The sequence below is a fragment of the Macaca nemestrina genome, chromosome 8, assembly GCF_043159975.1.
Source record: "Macaca nemestrina isolate mMacNem1 chromosome 8, mMacNem.hap1, whole genome shotgun sequence".
Lineage (NCBI taxonomy): Eukaryota > Metazoa > Chordata > Mammalia > Primates > Cercopithecidae > Macaca > Macaca nemestrina.
The window spans coordinates 126,142,913-126,162,087 of NC_092132.1; the positions used below are offsets into that span (position 1 = coordinate 126,142,913).

At 44.1% G+C, this 19,175-nt stretch overlaps 1 long non-coding RNA gene and 1 pseudogene across 1 annotated transcript in view; one reads left to right on the top strand and one right to left on the bottom strand.

Moving 5' to 3' along the window:
- The window catches only part of LOC105482001 (uncharacterized), a 49,339-nt gene that overhangs the window by 13,282 nt on the left and 16,882 nt on the right, over positions 1-19,175 (top strand). The window lies entirely within an intron of this gene.
- LOC105482002 (large ribosomal subunit protein uL18 pseudogene) lies at positions 15,216-15,964 on the bottom strand (annotated as a pseudogene).

The window sequence follows — 19,175 nt, forward strand, 5'->3', positions numbered from 1 at the left end:
TAGAAAGACAGCAAACATCTGCTCAGGTTAAGAGCAACAGGTTCTGAGAATAAAATGTCCCTTCCATCTGTGTTCACAGCAAAAGGGCTCAGGAGACCAGCATACTCACAATTCTTCACTTAGATCTCTGTTGCCCAAACCTTACACTGCAGGTCACAGCTAACATTATGGACCCTTTGGGAAACTAGCATGTTCACTGAATGACACGGGGTCACTTTTGCATCCTGATGTACTTCAGGGTCTCAGACCTGGATCCTGATTTCATACATGATGTGGCAGATATTGGTGGCTGCCTACTCAATCCCCATTCCCCTGTTCTTCCTTACTAAACGGTACCCTTGATTTTAATCTAGGCATCAATGCACTGAGCTAAAAGACTACATTTCCCATTGGTCAAGGGTTGCCAATGAGCATTAAGCTGCAGGTCCTTGGGTGGGGCTTCCAGGAAAGCTCTTTTAAAGGGGGTCAACTCGCTAAAGGCCTCTCTCTCTTCTTTGCCCTCCCTCCATCCTGCCTGGGACACAAATGTGATGGCTGGAGCTCTAGCAGCTATCTTGGATTACGAGATGAGACAACTTTGAGGATGGAAGCAATGAGTAAATATGATGGAACATAAAGATGGAAGGATTTTGGGTCCCTCATGACTAATGGAGTGGCCATATCAATGTTGGACTTCCAAACTTTAACCTTTTTTAAAAAAAAAAACCCAAACCTTTATTTCAAATGTCAGTCAGGATTCAGTTACCTGTTGCTGCATAACAAGCCACATCAAGGCCAGAGGCTTAAAACAACAGACCACATATTTGACTCATGATTCTACAGATTGGGAATTCTGGCTAGGCTCAGCAGGGCAGTTCTTCTGGTCTCAGCCTGACTCTCTTCTGCACCTGCAGTTGGACTCAGAAGGTTGGCTGGGTGTCAGTTAGGGACCTTGGTTCTCTTGCACGTGTCTTATCCTTCATGGGTCTCTCACATCCCTTCAGCATATTAGCCTGGCATGGCCTCATGGCAAACCTGAGGTGAAAGCACAAGCAAATACAATCAAGCAAGGGAACAATCACAAGCACATGGAACCTCTGGAGACCTAAGCATGGAGTTGGCAGTCCATTGCTTTTGCTACATTTGTTGGCTAAGGCCAGTTGCAAGGCTGTCCAGAGCCAGGCTGGGTGGAGACTACGAAGTCCCAGGATAATAGAGGGTGGCTATGCAGAAGCCATTCATTGGAGGCATTGGAAACGTTAACTTCCTAAGATTTAAGCCATTTAGTTGGGTTTTCTATTACATCCAGTGGAAAATTACCTTAAACAACACACCTGCCTTTGAGCACCTTGTCATTCCCAGGATGTTCAGGCAGCTAAATGCTTTTCTTCCCTTGCAGTTGAGGAAGAGAAAGAGCAAGAGTGAAAAGTCACTTAGCTTCTCTGGACTTTTCTTTCCTCATTTACCAGATAGAAGAGTTGAACCCAATGACCTGGATATTCTTGGTGGATTGAATGAAGCTGCATGTGGTGGCAGGCTGTCTCCTGTGATCGATGGAGAAGGGCAGGATGAACCCAGGAGGGAGTTTAAAACCAGTGTTGGGTGGGGGAGTAGAAGAACCTTGCCCCTCAGAAAAGCACAAGTAGACTAGAAAGGGTTCAGACTGTGTGGCATTTGTGATGGCTTCAGGGCCTCCCCCTTGCCACTGAGACATGGCACCTTGAGAGCCATGGGCTTCTCCAGCTGCCCCCTGCTTTTCTGATTGGCAGGATACATTTATTAAAATAGTTGGAAAGGAAAGGTCACATGTTCTTATTTCTACTGCTTTGTGTGTATGTGTGTGTGTGTGTGCGTGCAAGAACTTGGAATTAATAAAATTCTTGGCTGGGCATGGTGGTTCATGCCTGTAATCCCAGCACTTTAGGAGGGCAAGGTGGGAGAATGGAATTCAAGACCAGTCTGGGTAACACGGCAAGACCCTGTCTCTATAAAATATGAAAAACTAGCCAGGTGTGGTGGTAAGCACCTGTAGTTTCAGCTACTTGGGAGGCTGAGAAGGGAGGATCACTTGAGCCTGGGAAGTTGAGGCTGCAGTGAGGCATGATTGAGCCACTGCACTCCAGCCTGGGTAACAGAGTAAGACCCTGTCTCATTAAAATAAAATAAAATAAAATTCTTATTTCTTCTGCTCATGAGGTGGTGGAAGTTCACTCCTGCCCACACCAGCTTGGCATCTTTGCAATAGAGGCCCAACCAGGGAGGCTACAAATATTAGAATCCACTCTGTACTGACAGGTAAGTTTTGAGGCAGATTGAGAAAACCCTTTTTTTTTTTTTTTTTTTGAGACGGAGTCTCGCTCGGGCTGGAGTGCAGTAGCCGAATTTCAGCTCACTGCAAGCTCCGCCTCCTGGGTTTACGCCATTCTCCTGCCTCAGCCTCCCGAGTAGCTGGGACTACAGGCACCCGCCACCTCACCCGGCTAGTTTTTTTTTTTTTTTTTTTTTTTTGTATTTTTTAGTAGAGACGGGGTTTCACCGTGTTAGCCAGGATGGTCTCGATCTCCTGACCTCGTGATCTGCCCGTCTCGGCCTCCCGAGAAAACTCTTAAAATTGTCATCAGAATATCTCAGTAGAGGAAGTACAGGGGAAGGAGGCAGCCGCAGCTGGGCCCAATGTTGAGCTCAACACACCTCCACCCACCTGCCAATTTTCCCCTCTCAGAGTAAAGAGCCTTTCCCGGCCAGGTATTTGACTGCTTGGAATTTACTGATTAATTATGGCGCCTACCTCCAATTGGTCTCCTTAGTAACCACGTTAGCAGGGTCCCACTGGAAAAGCTGCTTCTTACTCAGTGAGGGCAAACTCTCTTCACATTTTAAAACACTTTTAAGTCAGAACACAATGAATGTTAAAAATAGAGGGACACACACATTTCTTCACAACTTTGCATCAAAATACGGATGGACTTTTGAACTACTGAGGGCAAGTTGCATTTTAGTAATCAGTAAGAGCTAGGTTTAAAGGAAGAGTTGGGTGAATACAGTTTCAATGCAAATAGCCAATGATTGCCTTTGCAAGTACAGGTTTTACTACCAGAGTATCCAGCCTTGTGCTGGGCTAGGTGATGTGAGAACGAAAGATATCTTCACCCTCAAGAAGCCGGCCCAGGGGACAAGTTAGATCGATGAATGGTGACCAGCACAACAGCATTTGCTATAGTGACTCAGACTATTCAAGAATTAGGGGGTACATGATAAGGTGCTAATTGTGGATCAGACTGGAAGTGAAAGAGAAGTTCAAGAGAGGAGAGTGATGTTCAAGTGATGTTTATCTTATTTTTTGAATGATGTGTTAAGATACTGAGGACAAATTGCACGTTCTGTGTGGGCAGGGAAGTGGCCACTGGGCTTTAGTACAGGCAAGTAGAAGGATTAGCGGGTGTATTAGTCTGCTTGGGCTGTCATAACCCAGTGCCACAGATTGGGGGGCTTCAACAACAGAAGGGAATTTCCTCACATTTCTGGAGGCTGGGAATCTGAAATCAAGGTGTCGGCAAGGTTAATGTCTTCTGCGGCCTCACTTCTTGGCTTGGAGATGGACGTCTTCTCCCTGTGTCCTCACATGGCCGCCCCTCTGTGTGTATCTGTGTCTTCATCTCCTCTTCTTTTAGGAACACCAGGCCTATTGGATTAGGGCCCACCCTAATGGCTTCCTTTACCCTAAATCACCTCTTTAAAGGCCCTACCTCTAAATGCAGTCACCCTCTGAGGGGCTGGGATTAAGACTTCAGCATAGGAATCTGGGGGAGGGGTGTACAGTTCAGCCCATAACAGGGGGATAATGAAACTCTGCTCATCACATAATGGAGATACAATCCCAGAAAGGGAACTAAAGGTCACCGCAGGACATGAGTGAATAATGTGCACAGGGCATCCTTTCCACCCTCAGCCCTGAACCCAGGAGCTGGAATCCCTGGACACTAAGCTGACAATGTGCCCATCATTGCCATGTCACAGTGTCCTGGGAACATCCCATGCAGGTCCCATGGCTACATCTTCAGAGCCCCATCAATACGGCTAGAAGCTCTGTCCTGAAACTTGAATGTTAAGATCATAGAAACCTAAAAAATGCCATGCTCAGAATAAGAAGGCATCCAGGCGTCCAGGTGTCCAGGTGTCCCGGCATCCAGGCACTTCAGAAGCCTGATCACAGTCCCCGAAAAGCTTTGTAGGATAGTGCAGTTGATTTGAGTGCTGTGGAGGGGGTCTGATACCCTTTTGTTTAATAATTTTTCAGAAATAGGTGTATGTTCCATGTTGGAGAGCCAACCCCCTCTTCAACTTGTCACCTGTTAAATTAGTCACAGGTTTCGTAGGTTAGCTCATTTGCTCTCACAACTCCACTCTTTGTGGGAGCCTCTTGGGGCTCCCTCCAGCCCAGATCTCCCCTTAGATTTGGGTACCATAATTCCAGCACCTTTGAGATGTTCTCACTCAGATGTCACCTTGATGCTCACAAGGATGTTGTGATATCCTTGCTAGCTAAAACCCCCATCCACATTTTCAGTGTCAGTGATGACAGTCCCCCAGCCACTCTGTTTTATAACCTCAGCCATCTTTCTTCTCACTCCTTCCCTCATCTTTGTATTCAGGTGTTACCAAATGTAATCAATTCATCTCTATCGCCGTTTGTCAGAGTTCCTAGGGTGCACATTCTCTCTCCCCACTCTCTTTCTTCGATCTATCCTATACACAGCAGCCTGCTTAATATTTTTAAAATGGTATTTTCATTTTGTTTCAATACCTTGTTCCAGAATTCTGATTTAAAGGCAAAGAATGATAGTAGTAAAAGGTAGTGAACCTGAACTCCAAATGCCAGTGGTTGAGTCCTGGCTTAGCCCCCACATTGCTGTATGACTTGAGCCAAACCACTCCTGCTACCAGGGCCTTTTTGTAGAGATGGGGGTCTCACTATGTTGACGAGGCTGGTCTCAGACTCCTGGCCTCAGCAATCCTCCTGCCTAGGCCTCCCAAAATGTTGAGATTACAGGCATGAGCCACAGCACAACCACAGCCTTGAATTCTTATTCTTTAAAATGGGCATAGGTACCAGGTGCAGTGGCTCACGCCTGTAATCCCAGCAGTTTGGGAGGCCAAAGTGGGAGGATCGCTTGAGGCCAGGAGTTTGGAACCAGCCTGGGCAACATAGTGAGACCCTGGCTCTATGAAAACAGAAAAATAATAGGCATAATAATACCTAACAATGGTGGTGTGATAATTTATTCAGTTATGTAAATGAAGGAGCTTTGAAAACTATAAAATAGCAGACAAATACAAAATATAATGATTATTGCTCAAGGCCATCTCAAGTACAACCAACTCTTATGCCTAATTAAATGGTGGCCTTTTCCTTTTATAAGCTTACATAATTTTTCTGGATGATATGTCTGGACAATTGTTATTTCCAGATTTGCAGTTTGCATTGCAGAATGCACCTCGTACTGTTCTCTGCTGGTACTATATTTTGCTTCTCTTGAAAAACTGGAAACTGCTGGAGGGAAGCAACTTACATTCTTTCTTATTTCTATGCAACTGAGCACAGTGCCAGGCACATTGAAGTCAATCAATTTCAAATGCATGCATTGGGCACCCAATGCTTGTTGATATGCAGAAGGCATGTATTAATGGGCAGGGGATTCAATACCATATAATAAAAATTTCTGCACTCAAAGAGCTCACAGTCTGGCTTGGAGGGTGAGCTGCAAGAACTAAAAAAGGTACAGATGGCATTTCTAGTGTTAGCAAAAGACACCTGGCTACTTAAGGGAAATGCATCTCCTCCAGCTGGGATGGTGGAAAAGGTTTGGCCAACAGGGGAGATTTGAGCAGGGTCTTGAAGGACGGGCGAGATTGGACAGGCAGAGATGGGGAAAGGGTGAGAGCCAGCAGGCCAGGTGAGCTGGCCTAGAGGAGGCTTTGTAGAAGGGAGCAGCAGCAGACGCTGGAAATGCATGTAGGGTGAGACTGTAAAAGGCCTTGAAAAGTGGCCTCAATAGCTTACACTTTACCCAGTGGGGATTAGTAGGGCACTGGGAAGACATTGAATGTTTCTGTGTATGGGGAGTGATGTTATGGCAGTATTTTAGGAGTGGTCATCAAGGGCCGACACTAAATACTTATTGATTGGGAGAGTGGGAGGGCCTCTGTAGGCGTTCATCTGTCTTTATGTGGCTGGTTCTGTATGGATGACTGCAGCCTCAAAAGCCAGCTAGAAATAGACATACAAATGGTCCAACAACTACACTGAAAGCTTTTTATTTTTTCAGCAAATAGTGTCACAAGAAAATCTCCTAATCCCTAGATGTTTCCTGTTTCTAGAAAAGGAAATCTCAAATCTCAAATCTTTCCTTCACTACCACCATCAGAGGCGTGACAGCCTGCCATGGTCCGAACCCGTGCTTAAATGGAAGAGAGTCCCTTCTTTCTGCTTCTCCCCTGCTCCTCATCAAAGAGTGTTGGTGTAAAACTGGTGAAATGCCATTTCACAAAATTGTGTTTTTGTTCACGCAAGATGACTATCTTCCCAAAGCTATTTCGTGGTTCTGGAAAAGGAAGATACGAGATAGATTTTTTTTTTTTTTTGAGAAAGAAAATAGTTTTAGTCCTTTGCAAAATAGAATAATAGGTCTCTAAGATTTCTAAGTTCAGGTTTTCGATATTAATTAAAAGACATTGCCAGAACACCTTGTTGTAACCTTCTCCCTCCACCATGGCTTTCCCCACCCTGCCTAGGCTTCTGCTGGCTACATGAAGACACAGAAACACACACACCCACACGTGCACACACGTACACACAGCTGGTAGTTCCAGCTCTGTCTGCCATCATTACAATCAAAGAGCGTTTACCAAACATCCACGTGAGCTGGCGCTGTTAGAATTATTTGCCAAATGTATCTCGCTGAAACACATGAACACAGCGCCTAAAAAAACGTGAAGCCACATGGTCAGTTAAGATAATATAATTGTTTCACCGAGGATAAGGTATGTGATTAACCTCTGGTGTCGTGTGTAACAAACTGAGTGCTGCAAATCCCCAGGAGAGGAACTTTTTCAGAGTGACTGACGGGCACCTGCTGAAACTTTGCTGCGCCTTTCCCTGTGGCTTGTGCCCCAGTGTTGAGGAGGTACCCAGGCCTGGCTCCAGGAGTCCAGGCTCCTATCCTCCTGACAGATAAGGCTAAATGAGCATGGGGCGCCCTCCTGGGAAAACACATCTGTATTCCATGCTGCTGCAGGCTTTCCCTGGGGCCACATCCAGGACCTGAATGTTTTATTGAACCATTAATAGTGAATTTTCTGCTTGAATTCCCTGCTGCTTGGAGACAAAAGGCACCAGAGGGCCCTGAGTCAGGGCTCAGGGTTTGGGTGGAAATGTTCTTATTTGCATTCCATAGCTCTGTGCATGTGCATACTCTAAACAAGACCAAGCCACCCCTCCCCCTAAGCTAACTGTACATATTGGTGTTCATTCATTTGACACACATGCATGGAGGGCCTGTTAGTGCCAGGCACCACGCTAGGGGCTGGGCACAAACAAGAATGAGACCGAATCCCAGCTGAAATGCACCGGAGCCCTCGAAGCTTAAAAACTGCATTTGGTACCTACACAAAGCAGTACATGTCCCAAATGTGAATAGGTTCTGGAAGGTGTTAATGAACAACAGACTCAGAAGAGGGTAGTAAAAGGAAGGTCAGATGATCGTGCTGCGTAAAATAAATACAGACGTGGATTGGTGGGAGACAAGAAAGCAAGCGTTGATGTAGTGATTTTTCCTCCTTTTCATCCCTCCCTCCCTCCTTTCCTCCCTTCCTTCCTTCTTTCCTTCCTCCCTTCCTCCCTCCCTCCCTACCTCCCTCCCTTCCTTCCTTCTTTCCTCTTTCTCTCTTTCTTTCTTCTCAGAGTTTCACTCTTGTTGCCCAGGCTGGAGTACAATGGCACAATCTTAGCTCACTGCAACCTCCACCTCCTGGGTTCAAGTGATTCTCCTGCCTCAGCCTCCCAAGTAGCTGGGATTACAGGCATGCTCCACTATGCCTGGCTACTTTTTTTTTTTTTTGAGACGGAGTGTCGCTCTGTCACACAGGCTGGAGTGCAGTGGCGCTATCTCGGCTCACTGCAAGCTCCACCTCCCGGGTTCACGCCATTCTCCTGCCTCAGCCTCCCAAGTAGCTGGGACTACAGGCGCCCGCCGCCACGCCCGGCTAATTTTTTACATTTTTAGTAGAGACAGGGTTTCACCGTGTTAGCCAGGATGGTCTCGATCTCCTGACCTCGTTATCCACCTGCCTCAGCCTCCCAAGGTGCTGGGATTACAGGCGTGAGCCACCGCGCCCGACCTCCTGGCTACTTTTTTGTATTTAGTAGAGATGGGATTTCACTATGTTGGTCAGGCTGGTCTCAAACTCCTGACACAGGTGATCCACCTGCCTTGGCCTCCCAAAGTGCTGGGATTACAGGTGTGAGCCACTGTGCCTGGTCAAGATTTTATTTTATGTTCTTATATATACGGTAAAGTAGGGAGAAAAATTTTAAGGTTAGATGAGAGGACCTTACATATCTAGAGTCTTTGCAAGCAATACAATATTTTATACTGAACTATTTGCTGAATGAATAAACATTCTACCACAAAACAATTGTCCCAATAATTTCCCGAGCTGGAAAGTTTACTTACGGAATAGGAAATGGTATTTTCCCCACAAAAGAGAGTTTTAATTTTTATTTTTCTGATTATACGAGCAATACATGCTCAGTGTAAAAATTTCAGACTATACAAAAAACTATAAAAATGAAAACAATCTCAGCTCACTGCAACCTCCGCCTCCTGGGTTCAAGCGATTCTGTAGTCCCAGCTACTAGGGAGGCTGAGGCTGAGGCAGGAGAATGGCTTGAACCCGGAAGGCGGAGGTTGCAGTGAGCTGAGATTGCGCCACTGCATTCCAGCCTGGATGACAGAGTGAGACTCTGACTCAAGAAAGAAATAAAAAATAAAAAATAAAAAAAAGGAAAAGAATCCAGTTAAGCTTATATATTACATTTTTTGGTCTTTTTATTTTTTTTTAATTTAGAGGCAGAGTCTCGCTTGCTGTGGTGCCCAGGCTGGAGCGCAGTAGCACTTCTTCTGTTTCTTGACATTGATTTTTTGGAGTGTTCTGGCCAGTTGTCTTTTGGAATGTCCCCATTCTGGATTTGTCTGGTGTTTCTTCATGATTAGATTCATTAGGAGGAAACTAAATTTGATTAATTAGTCGATATAGTAACTGAACAGTCTTCCATTGTAATGATAATTTTGCCTTTCTAGTCAACAAGGAATCTGTGAGGTGATAACCTTGAGACTGGGTGATTATTCTGTTTCTCTATAACTCTTTATCCAATATATTTTTTGATGATTCTTGCTGGAATCAGTGATTATGTTGGGGATTGCACAATGATAATTTTCTATGGCTCCGTCCTCATTTATTCCTGGTTTTTTTATAAAGAAGAGCTTTTCCCCATTTTGCTTCTCTCATTCTTTCTCTTTAGGAGCACTGTGGATGTATAGATCTTAAAAAAAATAATCAAGGTACCACAAACACTTACTGTGATTCTTTTCTGATGTTCAAATTGCCCCAAATTTGGCCCATGGCTTCTGTGCTCCCGCCTGACCCCATTAGTTTTTGAACACTGTTTGCTGGTACAGTGTTTTCTGGAATTACCTTGCACTTTCTTTGCCCCAAATCTCCAATCAACCCAAAAGAGAGAATCTGAATGGCCAGAGGAGAATCTCTTACCCCTCACCCTTTATCCCACTGGCGAAAGAGGAGAGTGGGGTAAGGAAAGGGCCCCACAAAACAGATATTCCTGCCGATGTTTGTGTGTGTGGAGGGGGGAGTGGGGGGCAGAGGGCAGGTGGAAGGGGAGTCCCTTGGGTGGTGGAAAAATCTGGAAGGCTGAACACCCCAGGACTTCAAGATTGGGACCAGCGTGCTTATTCTAATCCTTTCCTATGTTGTCTTCCTGGGACATATCCGTTGCATGTTTCCATGTCACACTTATCTCTGTGTTCATTTGAACCCAGTTTTACCTGTATGAAAATGCTGGTGGGGGCATGACAGTGTTATTTACCTCCCTAGAGATGCACAGTCAGATAAACCCTGATAAACTCAGCTAATAGGTACTGATCTTCTACTATGTGCCAGGAGAGATGATTTCACAGACACTATCTCACTTAGGCTTCAAAGCAACTGTGCAGAAGAGGTGCTATTATTCTCATCTGACAAGTGAGGAAATGGGTTTTAGACGAAGTAACATCTCAAGCTCACGTGCTGCGAAGGAGCAGAATCTACACTTGAATTCAGTTCTTCAGACCTCAGATGTGGTACTTTCTCTCCTATTCCTTACAGCCTGTGTGTAAAAACAACCCAGTTCCCTGATAGAGTCAATCACCGAATGTGCCCTGATTACTTACTACATGCTCACCACTGTACTAGGCATGTCCAAGGATACATCATTTATTAAGCACTGACTGTGTAATTTATAAATTACCCACTGACTAATTTATAACGGAAAGAGGTTTAATGAACTCACAGTTCCACACGGCCAGGGAGGCCTCACAACCACGGCTGAAGGTGAATGAGGAGCAAAGTCTCGTCTTACATGGCGCAGGTAAGAGAGTGTGTGCAGGGAACTCCCCCTTATAAACCCTCAGACTTACTCACTATCATGAGAACAACATGAGAAAGACCCGCCCTTATGATTCAATTACCTCCCACTGGTTCTCTCCCACAACACGTGGGAATTATGGGAGCTACAATTCAAGATGAGATTTGGGTGGGGACACAGCCAAACCGTATCAACTTGTTTAAAGAGTTCTGCCAAAAGGATATTGACTTGGGTGTCAAGATACCTTAACTGACAATTAGGTAACTTTTATATTGCGCATCTGAGGAATACCAGATATATACATAAGGCATATGCTCTGGCGGGATGCTGTGGCTCATGCCTATAATCCCAGCACTTTGGGAAGTTGAGGTGGGAGAATCACTTGAGGCCAGGAGTTTGAAACCAGCCTGGGCAACAAAGTGAGACCCCTGTCTCTACAAAAAATGAGAAAAGTAGTCAAGTGTGGTGATGTGTGCCTGTAGTCTCTAAGCTACTTGGGAGGCTGAGGTGGGAGGATTGCTTGAGCCCAGGAGGTTGAGGCTGCAGTGAGATATGATTGCACTATTGTACTCCAGTCTAGGCAACAGAGTGAGACTGTATCTTAAAAACAACAACAACAACAACAAAGTATATGTTTTAATCTTGATAACACTCTGTTATGGACTGAATTGTGTCTACCTTAAATTCACATGTTGAAGCCCTAACCCCTAGTGTGACTGTGTTTGGAGTCAGGGCCTTTGAAGAGGCAATTAAGGTAAAAAAAAAAAAAAAAACCAAACAGTCATGTAGGTGCACCCTAGTCCATGATGACTGGTGGCATAAAACATGAAGAGAAAGAGACACACACACAGAGGGCAGGCCACGAGGACACAGCAAGAAGGTGGTTGTCTGCAAGTCCAAGAGAGAGACCGTAGGAACAACCAAACCTGGTGCCACCTTGATCTTGGACCTCCTGCCTCCTGAATGGTGAGAAAATAAATATCAGTTGTTTAAACCACCCAGTCTGTAGCATTCTGCTACGACAAAATCCTAGCAAATTAATACTCATCTTTTCAAGAAAGGAAATAGGATCTTGACTTCTCAGATAAAAGAGAACATAGTTCAGAGAGGTGAAGACGTTTTCCCAAGGTCCCCCAGATGGGAAGTGGTGATGGCGGAATTCAAACCCAGGTCTGTCTACACTAAAGCTCTGAGCCTTTCCACTGCACTCTCCTTTGATCTAGTTCTGGCACGGGCACAGCCGAGGTCCTGGGTAAATGCCATGAGGGCAGGGATGAGGTCTAATTTGCCTACTATTGTGTTCCCATGGCCAGCCACAGTCCCCGTCAGCACTTGAATGTTTGTTGGATGAATGTCTTTGCCTCAAAGAGCTTTATGATTCGGGTTAGGTAAGAAACCAAGCAAGTACTAACCTCCATTAACATCCAAACTGTTTTGGTGGAAGTTCTTGGAATAATAATTCAGGGAAGAGAATGTTCTGGGTGGACTGGAACAGCAAGAGAAAGTTTTAGAAGGTAGACAGGACCCTGCCTGGACCTCAGTTCTCAGGACGCCAGGACAAATGGTCATCACGATTTACCATCCACGTCCAATGGATTATTAATTTACTTTCATATCGTAAGTCATCCTGTGAATACTTTACAGAAGTGAGAATAAATGTACAGTAAAAAACAACTTTACTAAAAATTTTAATGAGAATGCAAACATAGCAGACCTCTTTGCATCAAATAAATTTTGAGCCACAAACAATTAAAAATGAAACACTGCAGTAACGTGTCCTTTGTTTTTTGAGACGGAGTTTCGCTCTTGTTGCCCAGGCTGGAGTGCAATGGTGCAATCTCAGCTCACTGCAACCTCTGCCTCCTGGGTTCAAGTGATTCTCCTGCCTCAGCCTCCCAGGTAGCTGGGATTACAGATGTGTGCCACAATGTCCAGCTAATTTTTTTTTTTTTTTAATTTTTAGTAGAGATAGTTTCACCATGTTGGTCAGGCTGGTCTTGAACTCCTGCCATCAGGTGATCTACCCGCTTTGGCCTCTCAAAGTGCTGGGATAATAGGCGTGAGCCACTGCGCCCGGGCCACATGTCCTTTTAACAAAAGGAGATGTTCCAGGTTCTTGTCACAAATTATTGCATGATGAAGTCCTTTCTGTTGATTAGCAGGGCAAAAATGTTACATTTCCTTTTTGTGGTTCACGCATTGATTCTTAAGACGTGGTTCACGCATTGATTCTTACGTTTGAGGACACTCACTTAGGATGGTGTCATCTGAGGCCTGAGAGCCTGAGATTTCACTTTAAGAATATATTTTACCATCATTATTCAGTGCCACTCTCTGTCTCTTTTCGCTTCATTTTCTGGTTCATCTAATAATATGGAATGCCTTTTTCTGTCCATCTTATTTTCTTTACCTTTATGGGTGGAAAATGAAAAATTCTGATTTGTCAAGTGTGTTCAATGAAGGCAAAAAGCAGCCTACAAAGATGGTGTCTCCTGTCTTCCTTTGTACCTTCCTGAGAGACGGTGTGTCATTCTTTGGGTAATAAGAAAATGAAAGGAACAGTTGGGAGATTCCTCAAAAAAACTAAAAATTGAGTTACCAGATGATCCAGCAATCCCACTGCTGGGTATAAACCCAAAATACAGGAACTCAGTATATCAAAGACGTGTCCTCACTCCATGTCTGTTGCAGTACCATTTAAGATAGCTAAGATTTGGAAGCAACCTGTGTCCATCGACTGATGAATGCATAAAGAAAATGTGATATGCGTGCACAATGGAGTACTATTCAGCCACCAAAAGCATGAGAGCCAGTCATTTGCAACAACATGGATGGAACTGGAGATCATTATGTTAAGTGAAATAAGCCAGGCACAGAAAGACATCGAATGTTCTTACTTCTCTCTAGGACCTAAAAATCAAATCAATTGAACTCATGGACATAGAGAGCAGAAAGATGTTTACCAGAGGCTGGGAAGGGTAATTGGGAGGGAGGTGGGGATGGTTCATCAGCACAAAAAAGTTAGAAAGAATGAATAAGGCCTATTATTTGATAGCATAGTAGGGTGACTATAGTCAATAATAATTTCATTGTATATTTTAAAATAAAGAATGTCATTGGATTATTTGTAACTCAAAGGATAAATGCTTGAGTGGATGGATGCCCCGTTCTTCATGACGTGCTTATTTTGCATTGCATGCTTGTATCAAAACATCTCATGTGCCGCCTAAATATATACACTTAGTACTCACAAAAAGTTTAAAAAACAATTTAATTTTTTTTTAAAAAAAGGAAGGATGATGATTTGCTTCAGTATTACACCATCCTTCTAGGCAATTCCATCATTCTTCCATTAAAAAATTTTTTTCAGGCCGAGCGTGGTGGGGCTCACCCAGCACTTTGGGAGGCCAAGGTGGGTGGATCACGAGGTCGGGAGATCGAGACCATCTTGGCTAATATGGTGAAACCCCTTCTCTAGTAAAAAAAAAAAAAAAATACAGAAAATACAAAAAATTAGAAGGGCATGGTGGCACATGCCTGTAGTCCCAGCTACCTGGGAGACTCAGGCAGGAAAAATTCCTTGAACCCGGGAGGCGGAGGTTGCAGTGAGCCGAAATCATGCCGATGCACTCCAGCCTGGATAACAGAGCAAGACTCCGTCTCAAAAAAAAAAAAAAAAGAAAAATTATTTTCATCATTTTTGGCATGGTTGGGAGCAATTGTTACTTAACAGTTGGGTTACTTATCAGTTGTTCCCAACGATGGCAAAAATGGTGAAAATAATTTTTAGATGGAAGAATGATGGAATTGTCAGGATAATAATAATTGAATAACAATAATTCCCAGGATAATAAAATAGTAAAGTATCTCAAGATATAAGAAAAATAAGGTCACCTAGATCCTGTAATGTCTCTTATACACATTGTCATTAGATAAAAAGGATCCCAGTGGACCCATATGGTAATCGCAAAATAAAATACGTTTTATTTAATTAAAAATATGTAAATTCCCTCTTCGTTCTTTGCAAGACCTCTAAGAAGAAAAGGCATAAAGCAATCTTTATAAAGCGTTAGAGCTTAAAAAAAGAAACACAACGGGGAATTGGGAATGTTGGGTGAAGATAGATAGGCACTCCCGCTATGGGAGGAAGGATTGGCAGACAAGCACAACAGAGGGAGGCAATACAGGTGTGGGAGTCAGTGAGTAAATCAGATCCACCATTGCTGATGCTTTGCTGGGGAGAGAGGCATCAGGTTGGAGGACCAATGATGGCTGCTCATCAATTTGAGCCGCGTGGATGCTATTCTGCAGCAAGAAGCAGTGAGTCTGGAGGGTTTTGAGCAGGGTGGCATGAGGCATGCAAACATTTTCTTGGCTTTTTTTTTTTTTTTTTTAAACTAGGATTGTGGAGCTTTATTCCCAAGGAAAAATTATAGCTTTTAACATGTAATAAAAACCATACATAAGAATCTTTTTTAGTTGCTGTCCGTAAGTTTATTGTCTTTATCTGAAAAATCCTCATAGAAAATTGTTTGGTTTAGCTCTCAGCAGCCTGCTCCTAAGCTCTGAGGAAGCTTACCTTCTTTTGAGCTACCTGATCTTTCTTCTGAGCAAGGGACATTTTGGGATGGTTCCACCTCTTCTTTTTAACTTCTTTCTTGGACTTCTTTTCATAGACTGGATTCTCTCGTATAGCAGTGTGAGCTTTCTTATACATCTCTTCCATCATGTCTGGAGTTACACTGTTCTTTATGTATTGAGAGAACTGTTTCTTGTAAGCATCTTCATCTTGTTCCATTAAGTAGTGCATGTAATCTGCAACATTTTGGCCCAGGATGTGCTTCCGGTGTTTAAATTCCTTGCTTTCAGAATCATAACCAGGGAATCGTTTGGTACAGTGAGAGAGAGACAAGCTTCCATCCACAGCTCCCTTCAGGGTGCCAAAAACTTTATTGCCAGTAATAGTTCTGGCAAGGCCTGCCTCCAAATAGCAGGTAAAGGCACTTGGCTGACCATCAATGCTTTCCACATTGTATTTATCACCAGTCACCTCCACTTGGCCTTCATAGATCTTGTCCATGCCAAACCTATTGAGAAGCCTGCGGGCCAGCAGCAGGCCAGTACAATACACTGCAGCGTAATTTGTTAGGCCAGCCTTCACATCATATTTGGCAGCTCGTGTGCGTATGCCACACAGACTATCATATCCCCCTCTATACGGGCATAAGCAATCTGATAAATGATATCTCTGTTTGTTACATGAACGATCATTCTGTATTTGGGTGTGTTATATTTATTTTTATCCTGTATCACCAAACATTTCTGAGCATAGTAATCAGTTTTACCCTCTTGGCATCTTCTAAATTTCACTTGCTACCTCTTAAAGTAGGCCTTATTCTTAATAACTTTAACAAACCCTATCCTGCGGAACAGAGACCCACATCCGTGACTCAACAGAGACCTGCAGGCCCAGCAGCGCTAGGGGGCAGAAAGGGCAAGAATCTTAACATTGAATTCAGATCATTGTGCATTTATTTTCAAGTACTTCAGTAGGGACTGCATTCATTAACACAAATTAAAACCCACATGCTGTTTTCAAAGCCTATTAAAACTATACACCTGTTAACAAATAAGCTATTTAGTTCAACTCTGTTTCATTGGAAGTTGACACTGACTCCCCAGGTCTTGAATGTTTTAGGTGCCACACTGGCATGCCATTAGGGGTTGTGACGAAAACACCAGACGACTCATTCTGGGAAGGGGAAGATGAAGACTGAACGTGATCATAATCTCTAAAATGGTAAGAGCAGTGGATAAAGTGTACATGTATTTATTTTTCAAATGCTGGAGGAGTTTCATAGGGAAGAAGCTTATGGAACCATTATCCCAAGAGGTGGTAGTGCCTGCAAAAGTAATTTCAAAGATTAAGATACTTGCGGAGATGAGAGTTATAATTGGCTATTAGAGAAAATGGAGTGCTTTGGGTGGCGCACCCCAGAGGCTGCTGTCAGGGCTGTACATTTCCAGCTGCAGAGGCAGGGAGTCATACCTAGCGTGGCCCTTCTTGTATCATTGGGAGGCAGTTTGCTCCAAGAGATGCATCTTGCTTTCAGAACACATTCCCATTGACTTTTTTTTTTTTTTTTTTTTTAAACACAAAACAATCGTTTATTGTTGACTGGGCTCAGGAGGTGGTTCTCACTGGGGATCTCTTGTGAGGTTGCAATAAGACATTGATGGGAGCTGCAGTCATCGCAAAGGCTGTCTGTTGATGCTGTCTGTTTGCTAGGACCTCCACTGGGACTGAGGACTAGAACGCATATGCTCAGCCTCTCCACTGTTGCCTGGGTTTCTTCACAACATGCAGCAAGGATTGAAGAGCAAGTGTCCCAAGAGAGAGCCAGGCTAAAGTAGCTTTCATAGTCTAGCCTTGGAACACACACAGTGTCACTTGTGCTGTTTTCTGTTGTCTTCCGTAGAAATGTGTCCCTAAGTCCAGCCTATATTCAAGACTAGAGGAATAGACTTCACCTCTTGAGGGGTGACCCATCAACTTGAAAAAAAAAAAACCTGGTTGTCATTTTATCATTGTCACACATTGATAATAATCATACCTAACATTCCCCCCATTCCACCCATTCAATGAGTCAATCATTCAATCATTTAGCAAACACTTTTTGTTAGGCATTTCGTCCAGACTTACATCTGAATAGGGCTTCAGAATTTCCAGAGAAACTTCATATCCGGTATTGGACTCGGTGTTCTCAACAACCATGCATGAAAGGCTAGGTGTGTTTAATTACTTCCACTTTTCAGATGAGGCAGTAAGAGGCTGGGAAACTCATCCAAAGTCTCTGAGCCGGTGTCTGGTCCAGAGGTCATTCAAACCCAAGTCTGTCCTGGAAGGGCATTCTTTCCACTCACCACCCAGAGCACCGTCTTCCTCTCTCTCTCAAAATATCCAAGACTGGAGAGGAGGATACACAGCCAGAGAGACTTGCTCTGAGGTACTATGGCTTTTGCACTGGGTGACCACATGTGAGGTATTCGAGGCATTTGAGGGTGAAAGGCAGTGCTATTAATAATGACCCTGGGGTGACAGGCACAAACCAGGCATACTGGACACAGGGTCACTTCACCCACAAATGCTCAAATAGCTACAACCCAAGTGTCTTGTGCTTTTCTGCCAAATCATGCCTTATTTTTTTTTTTAAACTTCCTACCTCTTTAAGCAAAACCAACAAATTCTATCAATGCCACAAGGATATGAGTGACCCATAGCTCCCTAGGAGAAGGCATGAGGGCATCTATGTGTTCACATTGCAATTGCTTGGCTGGGTCCTGGAACCTGCTCCATTCCATGTGAACTAAAAGGTTTGGGGTTGCTGGGCAGAGGCCTGCAAGGAGATGGTCCAGCCACCCCAGGCATCTCATTTCCCTCTCCTGCTGCATCACTGGTTGGGGAGGCAGTAAGACCACATTCTGGAGAGAGTGGCATTGGGGAGCCATGGAGTGAATACTGGGCATCGGTGTAGACCTTGCTGAGCAGAAATGGCTGGGCCTTTGTACCCCACCCACCTCAGTCACTGGGTGCTGGGTGTCCCAGGAAGGATGCAGCCTCCAGTGGCACAGACCTCTCTAGTCGAGGCAGATCCCGAAGGAGCTGAGAGCTGGCGGCTTTGTGCTGATCATGCTTCCCACAGTCAGGCCCTAAGGCTTTCCTTCAAGGCGGACCTGGGTGGAGCATCTCATGCCCCATCAGGTTGTAGAAAAAACCACAAAATAGAAAGAAAATGAATGTCTATTTAAAATTAGATATGGTCTCAGAATTTAAGGGACCCAGATCTGGTGTAGATTCTACCACTTGTTAGTTCGTGTGACCCTGGACGTGTCCTTTACCCTTCCTGGAACTCACTGTCCTCATCTATAAAAGTGAGAGAGCTGAATTAGCGTTGGAGCTGGCCCGGCTCCACCCTGCTGTTTTGTAGCCATGAAATCATTTAATACCTGGGCTGGGCAGACTTCTCTCTCTGTTAGAGCGGGTTGGAGCAAGGCTTTCTGCTCTTGGTTGGGAATATTTGTTACAGGCTATTCAAAGTAAACTAGAATACTCCCCAGAGAATAACATTTTAAAGGGAACTGCAGAAAAATTTATTGTGACTGGTAAGTGGCTAAAGAACAGAAAATCCCTAGGGAGTGATCACATGCCACTTGTCACACTCGGAAAAGATTTAACCTATCCATTAATGGGAAAGAGTGTGTAGAGTTGTGGCTAATAACTGCATTGTGCCGCACTTAGCATTTATGAGGAACGAATTGTGTTTTTCCTGTTCTTTGGATTTTACTTCCTTCCTGAGAACCCTTCACCAGCCTCTTCGGTGTCTTGTAAGCATCAACTTCAAATGGCACATTGGATGTGAAAGGTTTTTAGAAACTAATGAATTATCTGTAGCTTTCCATTACTCTTATCTCCTGTTCCAAGGTAATTAAAAGATGC